Source organism: Pteropus medius, unplaced genomic scaffold (genome assembly GCF_902729225.1).
Source record: "Pteropus medius unplaced genomic scaffold, Ma_sr-lr_union100, whole genome shotgun sequence".
Classification (NCBI taxonomy): domain Eukaryota; kingdom Metazoa; phylum Chordata; class Mammalia; order Chiroptera; family Pteropodidae; genus Pteropus; species Pteropus medius.
In genome coordinates this window covers 40,007,767-40,017,286 of record NW_024351730.1, presented here as the reverse complement: position 1 = coordinate 40,017,286, position 9,520 = coordinate 40,007,767, and the positions used below count along the sequence as shown (strand labels likewise).

At 37.5% G+C, this 9,520-nt stretch overlaps 1 pseudogene; it reads left to right on the top strand.

Annotated features, from left to right (window-relative positions):
- Nucleotides 1-7,137: 7,137 nt before the first annotated feature.
- LOC120588590 (uncharacterized) lies at nt 7,138-7,256 on the top strand (annotated as a pseudogene).
- Nucleotides 7,257-9,520: the final 2,264 nt, after the last annotated feature.

Below are 9,520 nucleotides of genomic sequence, written 5' to 3'. Positions count from 1 at the left end.
GCCGATTCAGTCTTTTGTTTCATCTAATCTACTGTTGAATCCTTCTAGTGTATTCTTCCTTTCAGTTATTGTATTCTTCATTTCTGTCTGGTTCTTCTTTGTAGTTTCTGTTTCCTGTTTTTATGCTTACTATCTCTCTATTGATGTTCTTATTTTGTTCATCCATTCTCCCATAAGTTCATTGAGCATACTTATAACCATTATTTTGAACTCTGTCTCTGGTAGGTTGATTGCTTCCATTTCATTCAGCTTATTTTCTGGAGTTTTCTCCTATTGTTTCATTTGTGGCATCTTTCTTTGTTTTCTCACTTTATTAGCCTCTCTGTGTTCATTTCTATGTTTCAAGATTATTTGTTTTGTCTCTCAGCCTTGGCCAGATGGTCTAAAGTGGCCCACTAGCACACTCTCCCTGATACCCTATGCTGGAGGCTCTGGATGTGATCTTTGTGTGGGTTGTGTGTGATCATCTGTTGTCGCCAAGCCTTTATTGTTAGTACATCAGTGGATGGGATTAATGCTCAGGCTAACTAATTGTGAGAATTGGCTGCACCCTCAGGATAAGAGTTGTTGTGTGGGGACTGATCCCACTGAGTGGGATTTGCTTTAGCAGGCTTGTGTACTTGTTGCAATCACCCTTTGTGCATATCACTGCTGGAACTAGTCAGAAGTTGTTCCATTGTGACCTGGTGCCAGCCTCTAGATGCATTGGTTTTGTGGCCCTTTGAGAGGGGCCAAGGTCTGCTGTTGCTTTTGATTGCTCAGGGCTACCCCATGAGAACTACAAAGTGATCCACTGATGGTTGTTGCCTATGCTGGATTTATAGGTAAGTGGAAGAGAGAACGCTGTAGGTAGCTCTCGATTATCCTCCGTCCCTGACCTATGGCAGTTTAGCAGAGGGACCAGTGCTCCTCAAGGCCTGATATTGCCTATCAGTTGCCTGTGAGTCTCTGAAATTGGAAGAGCCTCTGGTTGATATGCATGTTGGGTGGCGCAGGGTCCCCAGGAGTCTCCTGTGTTTATTGAGTAAATTTGCCCCTGCCACTGCAGTGTCAGTTTACATGCCTCTGCTGTCTTTGTGGCTCCCTGTACAAGTTTCCAATCATAGCAAGTTCAGCTGTTGCTCATCCTGGGCCTAAATGCGATACATCAGGGCAGGGGTAGCTGCCTATCAAAGTGTGGTGGGTATTTTGTGTATCGGATGGGGCAATATACAAATCAAGAGATATTGCAGCTCGTACAGGTAGCAGTGATCTGCTCACAACTGTTTTCCCTGAAATGTGTGCATTGCACTAGCCAAAGTCTGTTGCCTGTGCAGACTGTGCAACCCCAGAGTCAAGTAAGGCAGGAGAGGCCGCCTGTCGATGGGCTGCAGGCACTCTGTTGCTTGGGTGAAGCGAGATCTCCGGGAGACAAGGGGCATCAGGCCAATACAACTTCAGTTTTGCTATAACTTCTGCGCCTGGGCATTCGTGCTGTAGTCACAGATTACAGTGAGACTAGCTGCCGTCTTGGGCAGTCCCACAGACCCCTGTGATCTCCAGACACAATATCGCAACTCTTGCAGGCAGCAGAGGTCTGCCTGCATTTGATTTCCATGCAGTGCCTGCCCTGTGCTCACCAAAGATTATTGCCTGTGTGGATTGAGAGACCCAGAGGGAGGGGCAGATTGGTGGTGGTTCACTGCCAATGGGCCACCTGGGGCAATTTGTGGGTAGTGTGGGGTGGGGTCTCAGGGAGACAGTGGCAATCCGACCAATACAGCCTCATTCTTGCTGCAACTTCAGTAACCATTTGCGTGCTCCTGCAGTAGTTCCAGATCACAGTAATACCAGCTGCTGTCTGGGACTGGCTGGCCCATAGATCCCAGAGATCTACCCAAGTTTGTATTGGCAGCTGTGATCTACCTGAAACTATCTTGGAAATGCATGCTCATAGCCACGAGCTGCAAATGTTTGGCCCCGAATCAGTGCAGGGCATGGCAGCCATCCAACAATAAAAGCCCTGGGCAATGTGCAGTTTGTGTGAGGCAACCTGATCTCCTCAGGCCAGCATTTTCTAATGGCTCTGTGGGAGGGGTCTGCACAATCAAGCAGGTGTAGTCTTTAGATTGCCAGGTAGGGGAGCCAGACTAAGGCACAGTGGTGGCTGTGCTTCCAGCCCTTGTTCTGGTGCCAAGTAATACAGACTTTCTTGGTACGAATTCCGCGCAAGCCTCTGACCCCGCTGGTGTTCCAAGTGAGTGTCCTCAGGTCAGAGAGTCTGTGTGTAGGCCCTTCAAAGGGACATCTAGGGGTTCAGTCTCCTTCGTCTCATCCAGATAGCCAGAATCCCCTCTGGGTTTTACGGTCAAGTTATTGGAATCTCCTCTTCCCTGGGCTGGGACCCTGGGCTGGGGAGCCTCCGAATGAGGCCAGGACCCCACCTCCTTCAGGAGATCCTCTGCAGTCTCGCTCTCCCTCCTGGTGAACCTCCACCACCTTTGGGTGCGGGGTCTAGCTGAATTTGCAACTTTGCCCCTCCTACCGGCCTCGATGTGGCTCCTTTATATAATCAGAAGTCCGTATTATGATCAGCTGGACTTCAGGTGATTCTCTGCATCGATCATTTTATAATTTGACTTTAACTTCAATGTGGACTTGGGAGGAGAGGAACCCTACTTTTACCTAGTCCACCATCTTGTGCTGATTTATCGTTAAACTCTTTTCAATTACCTTTTATGAGTATGGCCTGCATCTTTCCTTCTGGAACTCTGCTAGATATACCATCTACCCAACCCTAACCAACATCAGCAAAGATTGAGTGAAGAACAAATTGAAAAATAGAAGTCCTAGTAAAGAAATAGAAGCTATAGAGAAGACACAAATGGAAATTTTAGAAATGAAAAACATAATAACCATTAGGAACACTAGATAAAAAATACATGGAATCTCTGTATTATTTCTTACAACTGCATGTGAACCTGCAATTATTTCAAAATAAAAGTTTAATTTAAAATATGTATTTTAGAAGTAGACAAAAATGATTTTACTTAGCAAGTATCGGTATCCAGGTTAAAAAAAAAGTCCCAAAATAATAATGTTTTTCCTTCTCCCACTCCCTCACCTCTTCTTCCTCCTTTTAAACAGCTTGGTTGGGATATAGTTGATACACAAAAACCTGCACATATTGACTACATACAATTTGATGAATTTGGACGTATGCATACACCCATGAAACTGTCACAGTAATCAAGGTAATAATAATATCTGTCACTTCTCAAAGTTCCCTCACATTCTTTTATTGCTGTATGTGTATTTTATATCATGCTTTTAAACCTTAAATCACAGTATTGACACTCTATTTCAAAAAATCCTTAAAAGTTTTCTTTCTTATACCTATAATCTAACTTTTGATATCTTTACAGTTTATTCTTTTGATAAATTAACTTTCTCATAAAGAAATAACTGCTTTTATCTCTTATTAATCAGTTAATATCTATATTTGATGTATTAGGAATACTGATAGGTAATCATGGACCAGACTAGGTAGGGCTTTATAGGACCTAGAATGGATTTTGAATTTTATTTATAAATGTGAGTCAGAATAAGATGGAGTATAGAGTAAAGTTTGAGTGAGGATTAGCTTGTTATCTTTGTTTATGTCTTCTTTTGTCAAATAATATTTTTCATACTATATAATTTATCCTGTCAAAATTTTCACTCATGATTTGAACTTATCTAAATGGCTTACATAGGTTTTATCTACCTCCAGATAATCTAAACATTCTTGTTCATTCTTCTAATATATTAATAGTTGTTTTAAATTTACATTTATACCTTTAACCCATCTAAAATTTAGTTATAAGTTATAATGTAAAAATTTGTATTAGTTTCCTTCTGAATAGAATATTAGGTACCCTTGCACCATTACCATACTATTCTGATTAAAGAAGCTTGGTAGCCAAAGGACAGGCGTCTTTTCACTATTCCTTTTTAATATTTGTTTAATAATTTCATATTCATTCTTTCATATGCACTTCAGAAACATTTGCTATATATATAAAAAGTTATTTTGTAATTCTGGTTGACATCAAATTAAATGCATTTAATATAACTAGATAACATTTATATAGTTAACTTTTATAATGTTATGCTTTTGCTTTATTTTGTCTATTCATTTTTTCAGGCATCTATATTTAAAAGTGCATTTCATCTATCATTTGTGTGTGTGTATATGCCCCCGCACCTGTGCAGTTTTTTAAATAAGGTGCTAGGTGATAGGATCATGCTAGCATTATTAAATAAGCTGGGAAGTTTTTCCTGTAATTCTTTTATGAAATTTTTTCAAGTATGAAGAGTTTGTCTCTTGAATGTATGTTAAAATTCACAAGTGAAACTACTTGGGACTGGTGTCTTTTAAAATCACATACCTTTGAAAATCTTTTCTTCTAAAGTTTTGGAATGTTGACTCTTTTCTCTTTTATCTCTTCTTAGAACTGTCTTGTAATAATTTAAGTCCTTTTTGTGTTGGTAGTCTATCTACTTTCTTAGTCCTGAGGTTGTACATACTAGTGCTTTTTCTTTTTATTTTTAAGGAAAGAGAAGTTGGCTTCGTATAGAATTTTATGTTAATTTATTTTCTACTTTAACTTAACCTAAGCTTTTACCATTATCTATTTTAACTCAATTTTTAGTTTATTTTGTTCTTTTTTTAATTTCGTAATTAAAAATTTTCTTTCATTTCTGAAAAAGAAAAGTATTTAAACAAAAATAATTCATTTTTATAAGAAGCTTTGGTAAGATATGTTGTCACTTAAAAATCTTTTTTTATATAGAAATACCTTTAATCTATCCAAATTTAGATTCATCCATTTTAAATTTCTATTCATTTAATGTTAAGCTACTTTTGTTGTTGACTTCTAAATTTGTTACATTAAAGTCTGAGAACATGGCCTCTACAATCACTATTTTTAATATTTATTAAAGCTGTCTTGTTATCCAAACACAAGATTTATTTTTGTAAGTGTTCCATAGACAAAGAGAAGAATGTATTTTTCTGTTTCTTGATTCAGACATCCTTTTACCTTTGGGTTTACATTCAAGTTTTCAAATTACTTTTCCGTACTCTTGAAGTGACAGTGATTGTAAGGATGGGGAAATACCTACATGGGCTGATACAATAGAGTGTACATCAGATGCTTCATGAAGTAATGTACTGTCCTTGCTGCTCATTGTAGTCCTGCAGCTGTTCTGCAATTTGGACTATATAATGTGATCTTAGCTGCCTTCTCTTCAGTTTGAATTGATGTTTCTTTCTATTGCTATTAGCTAACATGCTATTCAAATTTAAAATGTTATTATATTTCTCTTTTCTATTTCAGATCAAACTTTGTTAAAATCCTGATTCCTGCTCATTTTGTTGTCAGTTCCCTTAAAGTATACCCAGCAGCTCTCGGGCTTTTAGAAAGTGGAAGGGACCACAATTAGTTTACCAAGAGCTGATACTCTAAAGGCACACTGTTAAAAATACCTATAAATCAAAACTCATAAAACACATTAACATTTTTAAGCAGAACTGTCCCAAAGGCCACTTAGAAAAGGATGGATATAGGCTTTCTTTCCAAATGCCTCATATCATTTCTTTTAAAGTATTTTTCTCTTTGATATTTTGTCAAGGGACCACCATTATATGTGTGCATTATAAAAGCCACTTAAAACAACTAATGTGAGAAAAATCAATCTGAACTCACTATCTATTTTAAGTACCATTATATTAAAACATCTGTCTTCATATAAGATAGGTGCCCATGTTTAAGATGCTTGAAGAAATGTACTACATCCATAAAAGATATAGTTGATGTAAAAATATTGATTTTTCAAAATATAAAGAGTAGGAAGTGCATTATTGAGTGGATATAATTTCTAAAAATTACCTGAGTGAAAATTCAAGAATAAAAGTGCATTTCAGGGATACCATTTATGTAATTCCATTCATACAAATAAGAAATGACTACCAAGTTGCAAACTTATCCAATATACTCAGGAGGCCCTTCAGGTCTAAGAGGAAGAAAATTGAGTCCACTTCAGCCTTCTGAGCTTGAGATGTCTATGATAGCTTCAGGTGATTAAAAATCCCAAACACAGTTGCCCACTGCTATCTTTACATCAGATGTTCCTTAAATTTCTATCATAAGACCTATACTATTTACTTCACTTAGATTGATTTAAACTATTAAATTTTGAGCCCTCAAAAGCAAGGACTACTTTATCTGTTTTATCCTCAGAATCTTGTACATTGTTTGATACATGGAAAGTGTAATGACGTCTGTGGGCTGTTTATGTCTCAGAATTTTTGCGAAAGCAGAAGGACCAAGGATAATACATTAGTACCCCACATTCTAAAGTAAGGTTTAGAAACTTTTGTAAGACATTTTAAAAGACTGTAATAAAATTTTGCCAAGAGAAACTTCTCTCTCCTCTTTGTTGTCATTGTTGTTGCTGTAGATGGGGTTGAGGTATTATACAGGGCAAGGAACAAGAATTTTTTGAAATGAATCGTTGTTGAAATGCAATAGCATTTGCTCTCCTCACTTGATGGAGGAGGAGAATAAAATGCTTCTCTATCATCTCAAGTGAGTGAGGCTTCAAGAAATAATTCAGAGAGCCTGATATGCATCTTTTGGGAGATACCTGGGTCTGAGACCTGACTCCTCCATGATAAGTCAAAAGATAAAACTTTTATTACATATGTCTAAAACATCAAAACAAAGCATGAGAGGGCTGTGATGGAGGAAGCTGCATTTCTCCTGAAAGCAGGACAAATATGCAAGTATTAAGGACCTGAGGAGACTTCCCAAGGTAGTTGGCCTAGAGCAATCTGAAAAGCAATAGCCCTAAAAGGGATAAGATGAGTACATGCAGGCCAAGGGCTGAGGGGGATGGTATAAAGGAGAGTAGATTCATGTCAAGGGAATTATAGGTGCAAGTTCCATCAGGAAGATCTCTAAGGAACTCAGAAAGCCAAACATTATTCCTTCGTCACCCTGAGAGCATTGAAACTAAATTATAAGTTTACCAAGCTAGTGAGGTCTTTGATTTCTTTTATCTCTCTGGTACCCACAGTAACCCAATAAAAGCCAGCAAGTTGGAAAAGAATAAGTCTATGGCCACTCCACCCTGAACATGCCCAATCTCGTCTGATCTCAGAAGCTAAGCAGTGTTGGGCCTGGTTAGTACTTGGATGGGAGACTACCTTGTAATACCAGGTGCTGTAGGTGTTCAAAAAAATAAATAAATAAAACAAAATAAAATAAATAAGTAAATAAAAATAAAATAAAGTATGAAGAAAAGAAGAAAAAAGAAAAAAAAAACGGAAAACAAATGTTGAGGAGGAGTAGAGAACTGGTTTTCTAAATATGGTCCCAGACTAGGAGCAGCAACACCGCTAGGAAACTTAGAAATTAAATTCTCAAACCTCACTGGACCTACTGAATAAGAAACTCTCAGAGTGAGGCACAGTGACATATCTAACAAGTTCCCCAATTGATTCTGATTCATGCCAAAGTCTGATAACCACTGCCTTAGAGAAAGGAAGAGGAAAATGCCCTTCTTGTTTGTTGCAGGCTTGAGCTGTGGAAGGAAAAAAACTCTCAAACACATCAATAAGACTTTTCGATAGAATATGCCTTTTAAATAACTGAAATTGAGGCTTTCTCTTTCAATACAAAGGAACCAAAGAATTGATGGACCATGCTTGAAAGGACAGAAAAAAATGAGATTGGAGAGTGTGTTTGATAAAGAAAGGTGGAAAATAGCATTAGTTTCTTATTGTTTCTTACAGAGCTCAGCTCATTCAATAAACTTGTCAGGGATATATCAAATAAATGTGTCTGTAAATTTGAGTAATTGTACAAGTCTGACGTTCAAATGAAAAGACAGAGGAAAAGGTAATGACTTTGCTGTGTATTGCATATGGATGCTAGTTAAAGCTATGAGAAATGTGGAGAATTATAGAAAGGTTAGGGTACCAAAGACAGGACTCTGGAAACTCCAATATTTAAATAAGAGCTGTGAGAAGAGGATCTCAAGATAAGTAGAAAAAGAATTATTAGAGATGTCAAAGAGAAGCTGAGAGCTTGGTAAAATATCCTTCAAAGCAGAAAAATCAGTTGAAACCAGAAATAAAATAAATTCAGTGGTCTTAATTTTCCATAGAGACCCAATAGAATATGTGAAAATGTGAAGAGGGTTTTTTTTTGTTGTTGTTTGTTTGTTTGTTTTTACCAAGAAACTCAACAAGCCACTAAGAAATAGGCCAGTAGCTGGGAGCTGGAAGTGAAAGGTGAAGGATAGCTTTTAACATGAGACAGAACATGTAGATATTTAAAAGTTGTAGGTTAAGAGCTATTAGATCCTGGAAACTGAAGAGTAAGTTGTAGTGACAGAACACAATCTAGAAAGAAGAGAGGAAGGGAGGAATAATGGGTATTCATTATTGATTTGAGTTGCAATCAAAAGGATTTGCAACTGAAATAATTATTTAAAAACTCTGGTGAGTGCAAGGGGGTCTTTAAAGACATACAGATGAGCCAAGAATATTGATTGATCTTATCCAAGACAGACAATAATTTACCCCTCCTAACCTCCTCCTCTGATTGGAGGGTTCAAGATGCTATAGTACTACTAGGCATTGCCTGCCCCAGATCAAGAAAAACAAAGATAGAACAGGTCTCAAAAATACAGCTGGGTCTGAGGAATAGGGCACTTCACTATTATGATCAATGTAATTGACTAGTGCAAAATATAGAATGACTATTAGGAGTGGGTATAGATCTTTTGGAAGATGGAGATGACCCTCAGATCATAACTGCCTCCCTTTGAGATTAGAAAGTGAAGTATAGGGTCCAATGGGGTGGCATGCTGGGGTCACTAGCAAGCCAACACATTGCCTTCCTATTCACACAATGAGTTTGCCTGCAAAGAGGCATCGATTGTTGAATTTATATATATAAATTATATATATATATATATATATATATATATATATATATATATATATTTACTTAACAGTTAAAGTAACGTGAGTAATGACCAAGTTTAGCATATGGCCAAAGGTATGGGTGTCTCAGGTGATGATATTTAAGAATGCCAGTCCAGGTACTGGGGATGCAGTGTGTTATGTGAGGTTTTTATATGGACACTTAATCACCCAGGATGATAGTAAGAACTTGAATGGAGAGTATGACAAGGAAAGCTAGGTAACAAAATTATCAGTGAAAGAGAGGATAATGACAGGAATCATCAGTGAAAGCATGAAGAAGGGTAGCTGGTAGCATCACCAACTATCATAAGCCTCAAAATGCACTGGACAGTTTTTTATATGAGAAGTTACTAATAGTAGCTTGGGAAAGATACTGGAGAACCAACAATATACTACTCTCAGTTGACAGCCATATGGTAGTGCAGTGTCAGAGAATGATAGTTTCTTCTAGGATGTTCTGCAGGGAAATATATATCTACAAGACCACAAGTTTAGAGGGAG